Here is a 22,451-nt window from a genome sequence, read left to right as displayed (position 1 = left end):
ACTTCTATCTTGAGTGTTGTGCATTTCAATTGTGGAGTTTGAATTTGGTATGAGCATATGGTGTCACTGGTTCTCGCATCTAAGTAGTAGCATTCCATTCATGAGATCATATCTAAACACGTTTAATTACTCCAGAAATTGCTTTCTTTGTTATAACGTATGTGAGTATTAGTCTTTCATGTTTACATCAATCTTCTCACATATAACTAGTGTAGGGTGTGTAGTCAGAAAATCTGAGTGAAAATTGAGTGCATAACTAGTAAGGAATTGAGGGAATTCTCTAAGGCATGTTACTACATTCAAAATGGTTTTAATTGATTAACTGCGAACTAGTGAATGGTGACTATGATTAAGTATGTGCTTAAGGGGAAGTAAGACTAAAAGCTATGTGAGTAATGATCTTTGACATGTCATGTTTCAGTGGAAATCCCTGAGGCAAACGTTGGAAGGTTTAGGTTATGTTTTGTTTGTTTTGTTTCGTCTTGTTTACTTTAGTTGTTTTGTTTTGCTCGAGGACTAGCAAAAGTTAAGTGTGGGGGAATTTGATAGGAGTATATTCATGCGACTTAATTAGCTTGTTCTTGTGCATTTATGTTGTGTTTACTAAGTTATTTTAGTGTTTAAGGCCACTTTTGTGTATTTTCAGATTATAAGGCCAAAGGGTGCAAGAAGATGCAAATAGGAGTCGTTTGGAGCGAAAGAGGAATGAATGAGTTGAAGACTTGAAGAAACGACGAATTCCTACTCCAACGATGAATTCTTACCAAAACGAGGAATCCTACTCAAACAAGGTTTCCTATTTTAGGAAAGTTAACCCTAAGTTTCCCGTTTTGGTAGCATTTCCTAATCTTAAACGTCCGTATTTTCTAGCCACTTTGAAGTCCTTGTAGGCGCTCTAGGACACAAAACAAAGGCCTTAGCCCAAATTCCAGCCCTTGCCGTGCCTTTCCCCTCCTTTCCTTCCCTTGCCGTGCAAGGGGGGGCACTTTGGTCCCATTTTATGCACAAAAACCCTAACCCTAAACCCTAGCCGCACCTATTAAGCCATTCCCTTTAATTTCTGATTTAATTCCCCAATTCTAGCAGCCTTTGAATTTAACTTTAATTTAATTTTAATAAGCTAGGGTTTATTTTCTGAAACCCTACACATTTTACAACCTAGCCGCACCCTATTCATCCATTCTTTTCAGATTTTCAGCCACAAAACCTCTTAGCCGCAAGTATCCATCCATTTTCACCCTAAGCCTTCTAAAACCATCTCAGCCATTCACCCTAATAACCCTAGTTCTACAACCTTGCAGTCGTCACTCTCATTCACATATTATCATTCAGCCATTCTCTCCCATTACTCCCCAATCCGTGCACTCCCATTCACCCAACATTCATTCTTCAAACCCGTGCATCATACACCCTAATTGACATTCAATCCGCAGCCACCATATTCTCCCATTTCCTTCCAAAAACCGTACACCCCATTCATTCACAAGCCGTCACTCCCATTCACCCTAATTCTCCCATTCATACACTAATCAGCCACCATTCTCTCCCTGGTGCCGCAGCCACCACAACCCAAAAACCACCCATTCCAGCCATTTTCCAACCTGTCTGCAACCTTCCCACCATTGTAGCCACCATTCTACACCATTCCACACCTTCCTACCACCTTGCCGCACCACCTAACCTCCCTAAATCCATTCCCAAACCATAAAAACATCCAAATCACCCCTACACCATCTCTGCCGCAGCAAGGAGAAGAGAAAAGAGGAGCTTCGACGCGCACCAATTCACGTGGATTCGTTGGGCGTTCTAGGTGTAATCAATCCTTTGTACTTTATGTTTAAATTCAATTGTATTTCTCTTTCTGTGAACATGAGAGGCTAAACCCCTAATTAGCTAGGGGGTGATTCGAACCCATGTTATTGCTTGCAATATGAATTGATTACATTTGGTTGGAATTTCATAAGTTGTGGATTCAATTTGTTTAACTGTTTGATTGATAACTTATTTATGTATGTTTATTGAGAGTGCAGGCTTAATTTTCATGCATGATTATGACGCTAGAATATAAGTGAGTTTCACCTAATAGTTATGAACTTATATTCACAAGTAGTGGAGGTTGCTTATAAACAATCGCGTTAAATGAATTCTTGGCACTAGTTTCATGCTCATCATAGTAACGAATGCCTCGTCAACACTTATAGTTTTCATGATGCTTAATGATCTGTGATTGTATCTTTATTGTGCTTTTCACGTAAAGGACTTTTGGAGAATGTTTTGAATTGCGTTGCGCTAACCCATCCAATTCATTAACTTAAGGAGAACTTGACGGTTAATTTAAGCGGACCTAATTAACCTGGGGTGTTGAGTTTCATAATTTATCGAAAGACCAACTGAAAATCAAAGTGTATGAAAGTGTAACATGTGTGGAGAAGAACCTTCTAGCTAGCATTCATCCATATTTTCATCACATTCATATTTACATTCTGCCTTTAAATTACAATCTGTGCATTTATTTTAATTTCGTCAAAACCTCAATCCCCCTTTACTTTAGTGTCCAATTTAGTTAGAAAGTGTCTTAGTTTGTGTTTCTAAGTGTTTTGATTCAAGTTGTTACACAAATTCGTCCAAATTCACCAAAGTGCTCAAAACTGCCCAGAAAGTGTTTTTAAGGCAGTTTTGAGTGTTTTGGGGCTGTTTTGAGTCTTTTGATTTGTTTTGGTGTTTTTATTGTTTAGTTTTTCATTCTTTGAGTCTAGTTTAGTGTTTCAAACTTTATTTTACGTTTTTGAGTCAGTTTCCAAGTGATTTTGCAATCCCTCCTAATCCCCGGTGATAGGAGCATATTCATGCGACTTAATTAGCTTGTTCTCGTGCATTTATGTTGTGTTTACTTAGTTGTTTTAGTGTTTAAGGCCACTTTTGTGTATTTTCAGATTATAAGGTCAAAGTGTGCAAGAAGATGCAAATTGGAGTCTTTTGGAGCGAAAGAGGAATGAATGAGTTGAAGACTTGAAGAAACGACGAATTCCTACGCCAACGATGAATTCTTACCAAAACGAAGAATCCTACTCAAACAAGGCTTCCTATTTTAGGAAAGTTGACCCTAAGTTTCCCGTTTTGGTAACCTTTCCTAATTCTAAACGTCCATATTTTCTAGCCACTTTATAGGCCTCGTATGCACTTTAGGACACAAAACCAAGGCCCTAGCCCTATTTCCCTTCCTAGCCGCACCTTTATATTTATGTTTTAATTTCCTATTTTCGTAAGCCTTTGATTTAATTTTAAATAAGTTAGGGTTAGTTTTCTGAAATCATACATTTTCCTAACCCTAGCCGCAAAACCACATTCTCCCTAATTCTATTTACCATGCAGCCACTTCCACATTTAAACCATTCCATTTCAGCCGTGGGTTCCCATTGATTCCATTTTTTAATCAGCCGCATAATTCCCATGATTTTAGCCATGTATTCCATCTTAAATAACCCTAAGCTATTCAGCCATTTTTATTATCCCATCACCCAAATCCCCCACTTGTGCCGCAGCCACCAAAACCAAAAAGAAATCTGTGCAGTCCATTACCTATTCTAACAAAACAGCCGCCACACTCTCCCATTATTCTCCCCTGCAATCCGTGCCTTCCCCATGAATTTCCAGCATTCTCCCTAAGCCGTAGTCAACCTAATTCTCTCCAAAAAGGCAGCAGCCACTTTTTCCCATAAAAAAAACCTCACAGCCGCTCCCTCCATTCCACACCATTCACCCTAATTCTAATCCAGCCGCAACTTTCCCCCATTTTTCCACCACCTTGCCGCACCACCAATCCTCCCTAAATCCATCCCCAACCCAAAATATCATCCAAATCATCCATTTAACCTCATTGCCGCAGCAAGGAGAAGAGGAAAAAGGACTTAGACGCGCAGAAATTCAAGTGGATTCGTTGGGCGTTCTAGGTGTAATCCATCCTTTGTTCTTTATGTTTAAATTCAATTTTATTCTTCTTGTTGTGAACATGAGAGGCTAAATCCCCCTAGTTAGCTAGGGGGTGATTCGAAACCATGTTTATGCTTGCAATATGAATTGATTATATTTGGTTGGAATTTCATGAGTTGTGGATTCAATTTGTTTAACTGCTTGATCGATAACTTATTTATGTATGTTGATTGAGAGTGCACGCTTAATTTTCATGCATGAATATGACGCTAGAATATAAGTGAGTTTCACCTAATAGTTATGAACTTATATTCACAAGTAGTGGAGGTTGCTTATAAACAATCGCGTTAAATGAATTCTTGGCACTAGTTTCATGCTCATCATAGTAACGAATGCCTCGTCAACACTTATAGTTTTCATGATGCTTAATGATCTTTGATTGTATCTTTATTGTGCTTTTCACGTAAAGGACTTTTGGAGAATGTTTTGAATTGCGTTGCGCTAACCCATCCAATTCATTAACTTAAGGAGAACTTGACGGTTAATTTAAGCGGACCTAATTAACCTGGGGTGTTGAGTTTCATAATTCATTGAAAGACCAACTGAAAATCATTTTGTATGCAAGTGTGACATGTGTGGAGAAGAACCTTCTAGCTAGCATTCATTCCATATTTCATCACATTCATATTTAAATTCTGCATTTAAATTACAATTCGTTGCATTTAGTTTAATTTCGTCAAAACCTCAATCCCCCTTTACTTTAGTGTCCAACTTAGTTAGAAAGTGTCTTAGTTTGTGTTTATAAGCGTTTTGTATTCTTTGAGTCTAGTTTAGTGTTTTCAACGTTTGTTTTACGTTTTTGAGTCAGTTTCCAAGTGATTTAGTAATCCATCCTAATCCCCGGTCTAGAACGATCCCTACTTGCATCTTTACTACAATTGTCACAAGAGGGTTTTAATTTGTGTGCTTACTTAGTTCGCATCACCCGGTTAAGAACGATCCCTACTTATTCATATACTACAATTGTCACAAGAGGGTTTTAATTTGTGTGCTTACTTAGTTCGCATCAGTCATCTAGCGTTCCACCAAGTATTGGGGCCTCGAATGATCTATCTTCGGTGCCTCCCGCTCCTATGCCTCTCGCTCCGATGCCTCCTGCTCCGATGCCTCTTGCTCTGATGCCTCCCGCTCCGATGCCTCCCGCTCCTAGAGTTTTGCCACGTAGTGGGGCTTCACGTAAACAACCTTTGTGAAGGCTCCATCTTTCTCTTTCTTTGTTAGATACATTTTTTTTTTTTTTTTTTTTTTTTCGCACTTGTAATTTCTCGAAAATCAATGAACATGCTTTGTTTTATTCAGAGTATTGGGTTGCCTCCCAAGTAGCGCTTTCTTTTACGTCTTGCAGCCGGACGAAGAACTTCTTTTCTCACTTAGGACCCACAGCATGCAATGGGATCTCCTCCACAACATGCTCAATAAAGTTCTCGTAGTACGGCTCAATGAATGGGAGGGGATAGTGATCCTCCCTGATTCTGGCGTTTGGATTCCTAAAGTCCCTGTAACTGATCCCACCACCTTGAAATTGATTGGGTACCTTCACCAAAGAAGGTAACAACCTATTAGTTGAAACGGGAATCGGAATTGGGATTGGAGACTTACTAGGATGTTGTGGCACTGCCCCAAGGGCAGCCACCTTCTCGCCAATTTTAGCACACGGCACGGCCATTTTGGATGTTTTTCGGGTAGTGGCATGCTCGTTGTGCTCCAATCCAATTCCTTCCTCGGTGGTGATTCTAAATGCATCCTTCTTGATTTGTGCAGATCCTTTCGGCCCTATGTTCTTATGCACATCTATGACAAAACAAGAATGAACATCATTAGTATTCTTAACAGATTCAGAAACTTTAAAGTTAATCGTATCACCACCAAACTCCATAGTTAAGGCTCCCTTGGCCACATCAATCTTGGTGTGGGCTATTTTCATGAAAGGTCGTCCAAGTAAGAGTGGCGATGGTGGAGAGTGGGTTGAATCATCCATGTCAAGCACATAGAAATCTGCAGGAAAAATCAAGTGGTCTACCTGCACCAAGACATCTTCCAAAACTCCTCTCGGGTATGCATTAGATCGATCGGCTAATTGTATAATAACCCCATCATTTTTAAGCTCTCCTAGATTCATAGATGCATAAACAGAGTATGGCATGACATTAATTGATGCACCTAAATCTAGCATAGCATGTTCAAATCTTGTATTACCAATTACACAAGGGATAGTGAAACTACCTGGATCTTTGCATTTAGGTGGTAGCTTTCTTTGCAACATTGCAGAGACATTCTCACTTACATGTACCACCTCTTTCTCCCGAATCCGTTTTCTTGTTGTACAAATCTTCCTCAAAAACTTAGCGTACTTCGGAATTTGCTTTATTGCATCAAGGAGCGGGATATTTACATGCACCTTCCTAAACGTCTCCAGGATCTCTTTTTCATCCTCCTCTGTCTTAGATTGCATAAACCTGCTAGGAAAAGGCACATTTAGTGGAATAGAACTAGACAAATTCGAATTTGGACTCACCTTGGTGGTTTGGGATGGTTTTGGTGTACTAGAGGGTTGCGGCAAGGTTTTGGCTTCCCTTGCCGTGGCCTTTGCTCCCTGTTCTTCTTCTTGCAGTAGTTCTTTCTCCTCATTAAGGCTTTGTTTGGATGGTTCTGGATGATTTCCAAGCTCCTTACCACTTCTTAACGTAATGGCCTTGGCGGTTTCGAACCCTCCCTTTGGATTGACAATGGTTGAGCTAGGGAGCTTGCCTTGGTCTCGGAATTGTCCTACAAACTCCGCAATCTGCCCAATTTGCTTTTCTAAGTGGTCCACCCTTTTTTCTTGGTTTTGCATCGCCTTGTTTTGATTTTCTAGCCCCTAAGACAAATTGGTAAGTAACTTAAGAATTGTAGCATTATCTAAAGACGTACCTTGATTGTTTTGGGCAGATTGGGGTGGGGTTGGATCATTGCCGTAGGTTTTGGTGTAAAACCCCGGGGGTTGTTATCTAAAGCCTCCTTGTTGTTAAAGTTGTTGAGGCTCCCTCCACTTAAAGTTGGGATGGTCTCTCCACCCCGGATTGTATGTATTGGAATATGGATCATTCCTTGGCTGATTTTGGCTTGGAAATCCAATGGAATTTGCACTTTCCCATCCCCCATTCCCAATCAATTGAGGGCACCTTTCCGAAGGGTGTCCTTGGATAGAACATACACCACATACAATTGGTCCTTGTATCTTCATTCCTTCGACCATCTGAGACATAATAGAAGTAAGATTAGCTAATTGAGATTGAATATCGGATTGAGAACTTACCTCATTCAATTGTTGCCGTGGGGGGTCCCTTTGCCCAACACCTTCATATTGTTGTGCATTGAGTGCTCGATTAGCAATGAGAGTTTTCACATCCCTGGGTGTTTTGTCCACCAATGCACCTCCCACCGAAGCATCGAGCATTTGCCTTTCAATGGGAAGAAGGCCCTCATAGAAGTATTGAAGGAGAAGCTCCTCCTTCATTTGATGTTGAGGACATGATGCAACAAGGGCTTTAAAACGCTCATAGTATGCCGGAAAAGATTCTTCTTGACTTTGTTGGATTCCGCTAATTTTCTTCCTCAAGAGAATGACTCTTGAAGTACGGAAGAACTTCTCCAAGAACGCTCTCTTCATGCTTTCCCAAGAAGTCACTGTCCCGGGTGCCAATTCATAAAGCCAATCCTTAGCCTTTTCCACAAGAGAGAATGGAAAAGCTTTCATCTTCAAAATATTCCCATCAACATTAATGGGTGTCATGCTTGAGCATACAACTTCAAACTCCTTCAAATGCTTGTTTGGATCTTCCATGGACAGCCCATGGTACTTAGGAATATGATGCAGCAAGCTTGACTTCAATTCGATCTCATCGGTCTTGCCTTGAGCCGCCCTAGGGTATTGAATACATAGGGGTGCGGCATTGTCCAATCCTGAAGCGGAAAACTCCTTGATTGTTCGGTTGTCCGCTGCCATGTCTACTTCACCCACTCTTGCCGTGGGTTCCTCTTCTTCAGATTCAGAAACGGACTCGGAGCTTTCACTTGATTCGCTAGGTTCTGGGTTCTTTCTCTTTCGTCTCAATTCTCGCTCGAAATCGTCGTCAAAGTCCAAGATATTCTCACAAACGGGGTGAGGCCTACGAGTCATACACTTGCACCTAGAACAATGAAACAAAAGATTTTAGCAACTCTCTTAGAAGCACGGCAAACACAAAAATAAAAAGAAAGAACAAATACACACACTAGACTCTTGACCTTAAGACACACTTTGACACGACACAAACACAAGGGATTAGCAAGTTTGCTAATCCCCGGCAACGGCGCCAAAATTTGATGCGTTAAATATATAAGCACACAAATTAACCCTCTTTTTATCAATTGTAGTAAGTATGTAAGTAGGGATCGTTCTTAACCGGGGATTAGGAGGGATTGCAAAATCACTTGGAAACTGACTCAAAAACGTAAAATAAAGTTTAAAACACTAAACTAGACTCAAAGAATGCAAAACTAAACATTTAAAACACTAAAACAAACCAAAAGACTCAAACAGCACCCAAAACACTCAAAACTGCCTTAAAAACACTTTTTAGGCAGTTTTGAGCACTTTGACTACTTTGGACGAAATTGGGTAATAAAATGAATCAAAACACTTAGAAACACAAACTAAGACACTTTCTAACTAAGTTGGACACTAAAGCAAAAGGGGGATTGAGTTTTTGACGAAATTGAAAACAAAACTTAAAACTTTGTAAAACGAACAGATTTTAAAACGAATTTGACGGAATTGAATGGATGGGAAGCTAGCTAAGGGGTTCATCTCCACACATGTTATACTTGCACACAAAACGATTTCTAATTGCTTTTCAATAAACCATGAATTCTCAACGCCCCAGATTAACCGTGAATTGCACTAATTAACCCTCAGATTTTCCTAACGTTATTGAATTGGATGATTGCATACGACAACCCAAAACATTCCCCACAAGTCCCCTACATGATTGCATAATAGAGATACAAGCAAGAATCATTAAGTTCTATGAAAACCATAAGCATTGACGAAGCACTTGTTACTATGATTGCATGAAACTTATGCCAAGAATTTACTTAACGCGATTGAGATCATCAACCTTTACTACTTGTGAATATAATTCCATAACGATTAGGTGAAATTTCCTTATATCCTAGCATCCAATTTATGCATGATAATTAAGCGTGCACTGTTGTTGTAATCCTTCCTAATGCTAGAATATGTTTAGTATAATGGCACAAGCAAGGGTGTCGAATCCACATGGACTAATTGGACCTATACAATTACTTGTTTTGCAAGAACTCTATGAAATGAATAAAACTAATCAAATTAGGCAGATTTGTTGTTGTAACTTGAAAGCATAAGAGAATGAAGTAACTCAAATAAATGAATCTACAACTAATAGAATGGGACAGCACCAATGGAGATGAAGCTAGGGATTCGGTTTCACCATTGCTAAACCAAGTCCATGTTTGTTAAGTTAGTTTATACTCAGCCATATACCTATTTCTTGAGTTTGTTTCACTTAGATATGATCAACCATATGATGTGTGGATTTGATCACATGTTCCTAATCATGAGCCTAGTTGTGATGTGCAACTTTGGTTCCTAATCAAGAAGGTGTTACGCACAAGAAACTTTCATAAAACCAAAGGTAACACTTGGTAGGTTGTTTGCAAAGTATTCCCTTCATCCATTCACATATCTACCAAGAATATGCATGATGTGTGCCCTAATCTTGGCTAAACAACCTATGGTTAATTCAAATGGTGATCAAACATTAAAATCAACTCACAAAGTCACAATTAAATCAGAGAATGAAACAAGAAATAGATGGACAAACTGAGCATTCTAACTTGACTACATGGCAAACTTTGCAAGGCTACATCGAATCCCTAGAGAGAGATTAGTTACACTTTATGTTTACAAAAGGTTTGACATAAAAATATAAAACATGAGTGAACATAGAATTAATAAGAAGAAACCCTTGAAGCAAAACTGATGTCGAAATCCCTTAAGAGTGGTCTTCGGTGTTGGTTATCCAAGTGTGATGTAAATGAAGGTAGATCGGCTATGGTTGAATGGTTTTTGCAAATGGGAGAGCAAATGGACAGAGATGGAGCGGCTATGTGTGTGAATAATGGGATGATGGAACCAGCCAAAAGAAATGATGTTGCATGGTTTTTATAGAAGGGAAATGCAGCTGCCAACATTAAGAATGGAGCTGGAATGCAAATGTGAGCTGGAAGTGTAAGTGCAAGCACGGCAAGGTTGTAAACATGCATGTGAATGCATGTTTTGGTGCTGGAATGGGTGGATTTTTGGGATGGTGGATGCACGGCCCCAGGGAATATGCAAGCATGTGGTTTATTTAATTAAGATGCATGTGGATGTCTGCAAGGATGAAGTGGACAACCTGGAATTGGTTGTACAAATCTGGAAAGGATATGAAAGTGCACGGCATGGTTGTAAACATGCATGAGAATGCATGTTTTGGTGTTTGTTGGTGTAAATATGGCTGAGTGAATTAAGTAATGGAAGTGCATGTTCTTGGTGCAAAAGGGAGCTGGAAAGGTAATGGAATGCACGGCACAAGGTGTGTGGAAGCTGTTTTAGTGCTAGAAGTGCATAAGTGAGCTGGAACCACATGGGACTGCACGGCAAGGTTGTAAACATGCATGTGAATGCATGTTTTGGTGTTGGAACCACCTAATCTGACTTCAATGTTTTTGCCTTGTTTAGAATCACCCAATATGGCCGAATTGCACCACTTAACACTTCCACATCTTTTCCTGAAATTCCAGCAGCCAAATGTTTCCTAGATTCTTCATTTGGACTTCAATTTAACTACCTAGAATCTTCTCCACGTTTGGAATAATGCTCAGCTACCAAAAGGAATGTTTTTACTTCATTTGCCTTCCCATTGATCCAAATTCACACTTGGCTGCACACTAACACCAAATAATGTAAAATGCAACTAGTTTAACCCAAAAACATCACAAAGACGCCAAATAAGGAAGATATAAATGCATGCAAAATGTGACTTATCAAATACCCCCAAACCTGGTTTTTGCTAGTCCTCGAACAAACTTGAAACTACAACACACAAAACACTATCATCTAACTAAACCACTTTCGCTGGCCAAATGATTGCACTGAGCATGTGCAACAAGCCTTTGAACCCCTAGGTGTCCCTAGTTGGAGGAGTTGTGTCTCCTGAGGGTTTACAGTGATGACACCCACAAACATCTACAAAATCTGCAAACAATTTGGTTAATACATGCTTTAAACAAACTAATACGAACCAATGAAAACTTTGTCATACAATCCAAACTCAAAAGTTTGCCACTCCAAAGAATCGTATCAATTGTAACGTATAAAGATATTTCTCCATGTCCTACAACTTCAAGGTCACCATACCCAAATGCTTAAGATAGAATTCGCCTCAACTCTACTCCTCACAGCTTCCACTCAAGTTCTCACTCAGATCCTAAAGTTTAGTCTCTCCACAAACATATATGAGTGAAATTATGTAAAGGGAATCAAAATTCTCACATATGAAATATGAAATGGAAGCACAATTTTTGAGTAGATCTCATGAAATGAATCAAATGCTAAGAATATAGATAACACACACACTTACCATCACCTATGAATACATCCTCAATGATCAGTTAGGTCTTTCTCAAGATTGAATTGCAAGGCTTAGGTTATAGGTTACTAACGAAGTGATGTGAAATACTAGAGTTTGGGGCATACCAAAGTGTCCTTGAGGATCATGCTCTTCACTTGCATTTGTCTTCTTTTGTTTTTGGCGTCCAGGCCCTATGTCTTATAATGAGGAGATTTGGAACTTGTATCCACTTTAATTCTCTTTTTTTTTTTTTTTTTTTTTTTTTTTTTTTTTTTTTTTTTTTTATAACTTTATTTTTAGAAACATCTTCAACATAGGTGCCCTCGGTACATGCCACAATCTTGTTCCAAAGCTCAATTTACCTTTAGTCTTCATCACTTTGGTATTCCCCAAACTATAAGGTATGGCTTGTAATGGTCTAGAATGGGTAGAGTATGGTGTGGGTGATGAAAGAATTAAGCTCAAGTGTTTGGTTGCAACAAGGGTGAATGGAGCACACAAATAGGTAGGATTTAAGCCTTTTAGTAGTTAAAACATGCATAGCCTAACATCGTCTCATTGATTTCATGAATGAATGATACTAAACACATGGTATCTGCAAAGGAGAGTAATTCTTAGTATCCAAACAAAATAGAAGTAATGAGATCATTTAAAGTGAAATTGAAAGAAAAAGATAGGAGTAGAAACACTTTAAACCCTCTCAAAGAAGCAATTAGGCTCAAAATAACTCACTAGGGTAGTCTCCACTATTCTTCTTCCAGAATTTGAGTATGGTACCTCTATCATCATAATTCCAAGAGTTACAGCTTTATAAATGACAACAAGATGCAACACTTTTTATAGCAACCCAATCGTTTGTTTTCAAACATAGTCCCCATATACATTCGTATTAGCAAGCAAAAACACACTTAACCAAACAAAAACACAAAAACAAACACCTTCCATCCCACACCCGCAAACCTAACCTAAGCATTGTCCTCGATGCTTAAAATTATATGTAATGCAAGTAGGCAAAGAATATGGAATGGTAACAACATAAACACAACATAAAGAAAGAACACAAACCACACTAGGTTGCCTCCTAGCAAGCGCTTTATTTAATGTCTAGGCAAGACATGGTAGCTTGTTCACGGTGTTGTAAACTCAAGAAAATCTACAACTTGATACAGTTGCTCTTCCTCCACTTTCTCCAAATATGGTTTCAATCGCTGCCCATTGACTTTAAAAGAGGTGCCATTCTTCATGTTCTCTATCTCCACAGCTCCGTGGGGAAATGTTTGCAGCACTTTGAATGGTCCCACCCACCTAGACTTCAATTTACCTGGAAAAAGTCTCAAACGTGAGTCATACAAAAGTACTTTCATACCTTGGTGAAACTCCTTCTTTAGGATGGCCTTGTCATGATAGAGCTTAGTCCGTTCCTTGTAGATTTTGGCATTCTCATATGCCTCATTTCTAAGTTCTTCCAACTCATTAAGTTGGAGTTTCCTTGCTACTCCAGCTTCCTTGTAATCAAAGTTGAACTTCTTGATAGCCCAATATGCACGGTGTTCAAGCTCCATTGGCAAATGACAAGCTTTCCCAAACACAAGACGATAAGGACTCATGCCAATGGGGGTCTTGTATGCTGTTCTATCTGCCCATAGTGCATCATTTAACCTCAATGACCAATCCTTCCTTGTAGGGCTCACAGTCTTCATCAAAATGTTCTTGATCTCCCTGTTGCTAATCTCCACTTGTCCTGAGGTTTGAGGATGGTACGGGGTTGCCACTTTGTGGTTGATGTTGTACTTCTTCATTAAGGATTCAAAGGGTTTGTTGCAGAAATGGCTGCCACCATCACTAATAATAGCTCTTGGGGTTCCAAACCTACAAAAAATCACATCTTTAAGAAAATTCAAAACAACCTTATGATCATTAGTTCTTGTAGCAATGGCTTCAACCCATTTGGATACATAATCTACTGCCACTAATATGTATAAGTGGCCAAAAGAGGATGGAAATGGTCCCATGAAATCGATTCCCCAAACATCAAAGAGCTCTACCACCAAAATGTTGTTCAATGGCATCTCATTTCTTCCGCTAATGTTCCCCATTTTCTGGCACCTATCACACTTAGAACAAAAATCAAAAGCATCTTTGAATAAAGTAGGCCAAAAGAAACCAGATTGTAAAACCTTTAGAGATGTCTTTTTGGCACCAAAATGTCCTCCACATGCCAATGTATGGTTGAATGTTAGAATGCTTTGTTGCTCACTCTCTGGGACACATCTCCTAATGATTTGGTCAGGGCAATATTTAAACAAATATGGTTCGTCCCAAACGTAGTGCTTTACCATGGCAAGGAACTTCTTTCTTTCCTGAAAAGAAAGGTCATTTCTAATTATACCACAAGCAAGATAATTAACAAAATCCGCATACCATGGTTCTTTTTCTTGAATGACAAGGAGTTGTTCATCTGGAAATGATTCATTTAGAGGCAAAGGTTGTCCAACTCCATGGTTTTCATTAAGCCTTGACAAATGGTCAGCCACAACATTATCACTTCCCTTCTTATCTCGAATTTCCAAGTCCAACTCTTGTAGTAAGAGTATCCATCTAATTAAGCGTGGTTTAGCATCCTTTTTTGTCATCAAGTACCTAAGGGCTGCATGATCAGAAAACACAATAACTTTAGATCCCACAAGATATGACCGAAACTTCTCTAAGGCAAAAACAATAGCAAGCAACTCCTTTTCAGTTGTGGAATAGTTAAGTTGAGCATCATGTAGAGTCCGGCTTGCATAGTAGATCACATGTGGAAGCTTGTTCACCCTTTGCCCCAAAACTGCACCAATAGCATAGTCAGAGGCATCACACATTAATTCAAAAGGTAAAGACCAATCTGGTGCCATAATAATAGGGGCCAAGGTTAGTTCATATTTCAAAGCATTGAATGCATCCATGCAAGCTTTATCAAAATGAAATACAACATCTTTAGCTAACAGATTGCATAATGGACGAGTGATCATTGAAAAGTTCTTAATGAAACGACTATAAAAACCCGCATGTCCCAAAAAACTTCTTACTCCCTTCACAGTGGTGGGAGCTACCATATTGGTGATGACGTCAATTTTGGCTTTGTCCACCTCAATTCCTTTGCTAGAGATTACATGTCCCAACACAATTCCTTGTTTCACCATAAATTGGCACTTTTCCCAATTGAGAACCAAATTTGTTTCCTGACATCTTTGAAGTACTAAAGAGAGATGGTTAAGACATTCATCAAAAGAGGAACCAAACACTGAGAAGTCATCCATAAATACCTCAATGAATCTTTCTACCATGTCAGAAAAGATTGCCAACATGCATCTTTGGAATGTTGCTGGAGCATTGCAAAGTCCAAAAGGCATTCTCCTATATGCAAATGTGCCAAATGGGCAAGTAAAGGTTGTTTTCTCTTGATCCTCCGAAGCAATTGCAATTTGATTGTAACCTGAGTAACCATCAAGAAAACAATAGTGTGAGTAACCTGCAAATCTCTCAAGCATTTGATCTATGAAAGGCATAGGAAAGTAATCTTTTCTAGTGCTAGAATTCAACTTCCTGTAATCGGTGCAAACACGCCAACTAGCCGTGGGCTTTGTGGGCACAAGCTCATTGTTTTCATTCCTCATCACTGTGATTCCCACCTTCTTAGGTACCACTTGAATAGCACTCACCCATTTGCTATCAGAAATAGGATATATGATCCCCACATCTAACAATTTCAACACCTCATTCCTAACAACTTCCTTCATGTGTGGATTGAGCCTTCTTTGTGGTTCACGGGTTGACTTTGCTCCTTCCTCCAAAAGAATCCTATGCATGCACATGGTAGGGCTTATTCCCTTGATATCTGCAATAGACCAACCAAAAACTGATTTAAACTCTTTTAACACCCTAATTAGTTTATCTTCTTCAATTGGGGTGAGATCAGAAGCTATGATAATTGGAAGAGTTTCAAATTCAGCTAGATATGCATATTTTAGATGTGGTGGAAGTGGTTTAAGTTCAAGTTTTGGTGCCTTAACAGTAGAAGGAGTTAGATGTGACATTGATGATTCTAAAGGCTCTAAAAGAGGTGAAACATTCAAAGGATACGGTGCCAATGCTTCCAAGGCAGCTACCTCTTCCATGAGTGCATTTTCTTCATCAAACTCATCTTGAGATTGACTCAAAACAGTTTGTAATGGTTCATTAGCTTGTGCCTGCAAGAACTTAGAGAAAACAAGTGAATCAAACACATCAATGGCATAACAATCAAGAGATGAAGAAGGATGAGAAAGAGACTCAAACACTTTGAATTGAACTGTCTCTCCTAACACTGTCATAGTGAGGAGTCCATTTTGTACATCAATGATGGTCTTGGTCGTGGCCATAAAAGGTCTCCCAAGCAATATAGGCAACTCTCGGTCATGTATAGGAGCTTCTTCCATGTCCAACACTACAAAATCTGCAGGCAAGATTAGTTTATCAACTTGAACTAGAATATCTTCTACTATACCTCTTGGATATTTCACGGATCTGTCTGCAAGTTGTAATGAAATGGTGGTGGCTTTCAAATCTCCCAAACCTAGTTGAAGGTACACGGAATAAGGCATTAAGTTGATGCTAGCACCCAAATCAAGCATTGCCTTCTCTACTTTCTTGTCCCCTATGGTGATGTTGATAGAGAAACTTCCTGGATCCTTGAGCTTTGGTGGAAGTTTTCTTTGCAAAACTGCACTCACATTCTCGGACACCACTACCTTCTCATGTGGTCCATACTTCCTTTTGTAGCTGTTTAACTCCTTGAAGAACTTCCCATATGCCGACATGTTCCTAATGACATCAAGCAAAGGTAAGTTAACATTCACTTTACTTAGTATATCAAAAATTTCCTTAAATGACTTATCCTGTTTGCTCTTGGCAAGTCTTCCAGGGAATGGTATTGGTGGAGTGTATGGTTTCTCGGCCTTGTGAAGATTTGATGCTTCAAATGAGGAAGTAGCATGGCTTGGTTCCTCATTTGGTTTCTCATTTTCTCCTTGAGTAACCCCTGCATTCACATGATCAGATTCATTAGTAACTTCATTGCCAACTCTATTATCAATAATCTTACCACTTCTAAGTGTAATGATTGCTTTGGCTTGCTCTTGGTTCCTTTGGAGTATCATGGGTTGGCTTGGAAACTTTCCAACTTCTCTTTGGTTTAAGGCATCTGCAATCTGCCCCAATTGTGTCTCCATTTTGGTTAGAGCCGCCGAATGTTGTTGGAGAGTGCTATTTGTGGTATGTTGGAATTGCAAGGTATTTTGGGCTAACAACTTAACCGTATCCTCAAGAGTAGTGGCAGGTTTTGGTTGAAAATTTTGGAATTGATTGTTGTTCTTCCATGAAAGGTTGGGATGATCTCTCCAACTTGAGTTATATGTATTGGAATACACATCATTCCTTGGCCTTTGATTGTAAGAATTCATGAGGTTCACTTGCTCTTGGACATACTCGGGATAAGCCTCCCTAGATGGACATTGATGAGTAGGATGGGTTGGTATGTTGCAAATTGCACACACTTCATTTGCTTTTGGCACCATGTTGAGCACGGATTCAAGCTTCCTTTCTAGGTTAGCTACCTGCAACAAAAGATCATGATTAGAGCTTGTTTCATAGACTCCAACTTTCTTACCCCTTAAATCTTTGTGTTGAGCATTAGACCCCAACATCTCATAAATGTTATATGACTCTTGAGCATTCTTTTTCTTCAAAGCTCCACCTGCTGCATTATCAACAGTTGATTGACATGTTTGGGTTAGTCCATCATAGAAAATTTGCATTTGTAAGTGCAAAGGTAACCCATGGTGTGGACATTGCAGCAAAAGGCCTTTAAAGCGCTCCCAACACTCATTGAAAGGTTCTCCATCATCTTGTTTGAAGTTGAAGATTTGTCCCCTTAATGCGGCTGTCTTTTGAGTGGAAAAGAACTTCTCCAAGAACTTCTTAGCCACGGCATCCCATGTGGTGAGGGAACCTGGTGTTAGAGTCATCAACCAACTTTTGGCCCTATCTTTCAAGGTGTAAGGAAACACTCTCATCCTCAAATTTGCTTCACTTACTCCCTGCAAAGGCAAACCACTCACAACATTGTAAAACTCTTGAATATGAGCTAAAGGGTCTTCATTAGGTAAGCCATAAAAAGAGGGAAACATATGGAAATGTGAAGATTTAAGATCATAGTTTCTAGCTTCTGTGGGCAGCAAGATGCATGAAGGTGAATTTGGTATGATTGGTTGAGCAAAGTCCTCCAAAGCTCGAAGCTCATCTTGGTTGCCCGCCATCTCTTCTTCTCTTTCCCAATTAAAGTGCTCAGATCCTTTACTTGTTGAACTAGGTGAATTCTCTTCCTCTTCTTCACGAATAATGGAGGAACTTGATGGCACAAAGTTGTCCAAAGTGTTGCCCTTTAACCGTTCAATTCTTTGGCCTAACTCAACAAGTCTATTTGACATATACTACCTAAAACAAAATAACACAAGTTTGAATAAAAATCAGAAATCTACCTACAATGAAAAGAACAAAGTTTAAATAGCAAACAAGCAATTACAAGGGACTGAAATCAGTCCCCGGCAACGGCGCCATTTTTGTTGTTGTAATCCTTCCTAATGCTAGAATATGTTTAGTATAATGGCACAAGCAAGGGTGTCGAATCCACAGGGACTAATTGGACCTATACAATTACTTGTTTTGCAAGAACTCTATGAAATGAATAAAACTAATCAAATTAGGCAGATTTGTTGTTGTAACTTGAAAGCATAAGAAAATGAAGTAACTCAAATAAATGAATCTACAACTAATAGAATGGGAAAGCACCAATGGAGATGAAGCTAGGGATTCGGTTTCACCATTGCTAAACCAAGTCCATGTTTGTTAAGTTAGTTTATACTCAGCCATATACCTATTTCTTGAGTTTGTTTCACTTAGATATGATCAACCATATGATGTGTGGATTTGATCATATGTTCCTAATCATGAGCCTAGTTGTGATGTGCAACTTTGGTTCCTAATCAAGAAGGTGTTACGCACAAGAAACTTTCATAAAACCAAAGGTAACACTTGGCAGGTTGTTTGCAAAGTATTCCTTTCATCCATTCACATATCTACCAAGAATATGCATGATGTGTGCCCTAATCTTGGCTAAACAACCTGTGGTTAATTCAAATGGTGATCAAACATTAAAATCAACTCACAAAGTCACAATTAAATCAGAGAATGAAACAAGAAATAGATGGACAAACTGAGCATTCTAACTTGACTACATGGCAAACTTTGCAAGGCTACATCGAATCCCTAGAGAGAGATTAGTTACACTTCATGTTTACAAAAGGTTTGACATAAAAATATAAAACATGAGTGAACATAGAATTAATAAGAAGAAACCCTTGAAGCAAAACTGATGTCGAAATCCCTTAAGAGTGGCCTTCGGTGTTGGTTCTCCAAGTGTGATGTAAATGAAGGTAGATCGGCTATGGTTGAATGGTTTCTGCAAATGGGAGAGCAAATGGACAGAGATGGAGCGGCTATGTGTGTGAATAATGGGATGATGGAACCAGCCAAAAGAAGTGATGTTGCATGGTTTTTATAGAAGGGAAATGCAGCTGCCAACATTAAGAATGGAGCTGGAATGCAAATGTGAGCTGGAAGTGTAAGTGCAAGCACGGCAAGGTTGTAAACATGCATGTGAATGCATATTTTGGTGCTGGAATGGGTGGATTTTTGGGATGGTGGATGCACGGCCCCAGGGAATATGCAAGCATGTGGTTTATTTAATTAAGATGCATGTGGATGTCTGCAAGGATGAAGTGGACAACCTGGAATTGGTTGTACAAATCTGGAAAGGATATGAAAGTGCACGGCATGGTTGTAAACATGCATGTGAATGCATGTTTTGGTGTTTGTTGGTGTAAATATGGCTGAGTGAATTAAGTAATGGAAGTGCATGTTCTTGGTGCAAAAGGGAGCGGGAAAGGTAATGGAATGCACGGCACAAGGTGTGTGGAAGCTGTTTTAGTGCTAGAAGTGCATAAGTGAGCTGGAACCACATGGGACTGCACGGCAAGGTTGTAAACATGCATGTGAATGCATGTTTTGGTGTTGGAACCACCTAATCTGACTTCAATGTTTTTGCCTTGTTTAGAATCACCCAATATGGCCGAATTGCACCACTTAACACTTCCACATCTTTTCCTGAAATTCCAGCAGCCAAATGTTTCCTAGATTCTTCATTTGGACTTCAATTTAACTCCCTAGAATCCTCTCCACGTTTGGAATAATGCTCAGCTACCAAAAGGAATGTTTTTACTTCATTTGCCTTCCCATTGATCCAAATTCACACTTGGCTGCACACTAACACCAAATAATGTAAAATGCAACTAGTTTAACCCAAAAACATCACAAAGACGCCAAATAAGGAAGATATAAATGCATGCAAAATGTGACTTATCATGCACTCTCAACCAACACACACAAATCAATGTAATTCACATAGATAAGTAAATTGAATTCACAACTTATGAAACGCAATTAGAAGTAATCAAATCATATCGCAAGCATAAACATGTATTTCGAATCCCCCCCTAGCCAAGGGGGGGGTTTAGTTCCTCATACGTACAAAACAAAGAGAATTGAATTTAAACATTGAAATCAAGGAGGGAAAACACCTAAAAATTCCAACAACTCAAACTTGAATTGTATGAACGTTTAAGCCATCTTCTCCTCCTCTTTGTTGTGGCACAAGGGTTTGTTGTTTGTTGTGAATTTTGGGGGTTATGGATGGTGTAGAATGATGTGTTTAGGATAGCGATGGATGTAGGGGATGGCAAGGCTTATTTTTGGGCAGAAAATATGAAGAATGGTGAAGTATGGATGTGTTATAGAGAGGGGATGAATTTCTGGCGTGAATTGGTGAATGAATGGTTTTTTGTGGCTGCAATGGATGTTTATTTATAGGTGGATGAATGATTAAAAAGGGAATATGACAGCTAGGTTGGTTGGTGGCTGCCATCATGAAGAGTGCATGGATGTGGCTGAATGGGTTAAAGAGGGAATGATGATGGGAGAGCATGTGGGTGACAGCTAGGTTGGTTGGTGGCTGCAATGGAGGTGTGGAATGATGATGGGAGAGCATGTGAGTGAATTATGAAGAGTGAATGCATGTAGGGTGCTGCTATGATGGGAAATATTGGGCAGAAAATATCCTAAGGCTTTATTACTTAGTTTAGGAAAGGATGTAACTCCAAATCCTCCTTTAGGTCTTCAATTTCGTCCATTCCTTTTGCTCCAAGCATATGCTATCCATTCCAAGCCCAATTTTGCTCCAAAATGCTCCAAAATGCATCATTTTGCATACTTTGCCCTTAAATCCTGAAAATACATAAAACTAGCTTAAAAGACTACTTTACTAAGGAAAAACACTTTAAATGCACAAGACAAGCTAAACTAAGGTGCATAAATATGCTCCTATCATGGACATGAAGCAACAAGAGTTTTAAAACGTTCATAATAAGTTGGAAATGATTCACCTTGGTTTTGCTGAATGCCACTAATCCTTTTGCGTAAAAGAATGACTCGAGAAGTTGGGAAAAACTTCTCCAAAAAATCCCGTTTCATACTCTCCCATGATGTGACAGTTCTGGGGGCTAGTTCATACAACCAATCTTTAGCCTTTTCCGAGAAAGAAAAGGGAAAAGGCTTCATCTTCAAAATGCTCCCATCAACATTCACTGGGGTCATGCTTGAGCAAATAACCTCAAACTCCTTCAAGTGTTTATTAGGATCTTCCATGGACAACCCATGGAACTTAGGAATATGGTGCAGCAAGCTCGACTTTAATTCGAACTCGTCGGTCTTGTCTGGGGCTGCCCTTGGATATTGAATGCATAGAGGCATGGCATTGTCCAATCTCAAAGCGGAAAGCTCCTTGATTGTTCGATTGTCGGCCGCCATAGGTTGTTCTTCCTCAAAAATCTAAGTCGTGGCCTCCTCTTCCAATTGTACTTTGTCTTCTTCAAGATTTGGTGCAAGTTAAGGTGGTTGGGGCTCTTGTTGATTCCTCTTCCTTCTCAAGGTTCGCTCGAAATCATCGTTAAAGTCTAAGATATTCTTACGAACCGGTTGAGAACTCCGAGTCATAAACTAGTACCTAAAAACAAGAAAACAAACAAGTCAACAACTAAAACAAAAAACACACGAAAATAAACAAAAAGAAATAACAAGGGATTAGCAAAGTTGCTAATCCCCGGCAACGGCACCAAAATTTGATGCTAAAATTAACTTAACACATAAATTAAACCCTATTTTGACAATTGTAGTATATAAGTAAGTAGGGATTGTTCTTAAACCGGGGATTAGGAGGGATTGCTAAACACTTTAAACTAACTCAAATAGATAAAACGAAGCTTTAAAACACTTAACTAAACTTAAAAGACTCAAAACAAGTTCACAAGACTCACAATAAGCTAAAATCACTCAAAACTGCCTAAAAACATAAACTGGGCAGATTTGACTCTAAACATGTTTTTGGACGAATTTTGGTTTTAACTTGACTCGAAACACTTGAAAACAGAATCTAAAACAGATTCTAACTAGTTAGACACTCTAAAATAAAGGGGAATTTGGTTTTGGCCGAAAATAAAGTAAACACAATAAGAATTAAAACTAGGTAGATTTGCACAAATTTGGTGGAAATAGATGGATGATGGGCTAGCTAGGAGGTCTTTCTCCACACATGACATA

At 39.2% G+C, this 22,451-nt stretch overlaps 1 pseudogene; it reads left to right on the top strand.

Annotated features, from left to right (window-relative positions):
* Window positions 1-17,513: 17,513 nt before the first annotated feature.
* Window positions 17,514-17,624, top strand: LOC125473375 (annotated as a pseudogene).
* The last annotated feature ends 4,827 nt before the right edge of the window (window positions 17,625-22,451 follow it).

The sequence above is a fragment of a genome, unplaced genomic scaffold (assembly GCF_019419815.1).
Source record: "Pyrus x bretschneideri cultivar Hongxiangsu unplaced genomic scaffold, Pyrus_bretschneideri_v1 Contig84, whole genome shotgun sequence".
Classification (NCBI taxonomy): domain Eukaryota; kingdom Viridiplantae; phylum Streptophyta; class Magnoliopsida; order Rosales; family Rosaceae; genus Pyrus; species Pyrus x bretschneideri.
The sequence above is the reverse complement of the archived record's forward strand: the minus strand, read 5'-3'. Positions and strand labels throughout refer to the sequence as shown.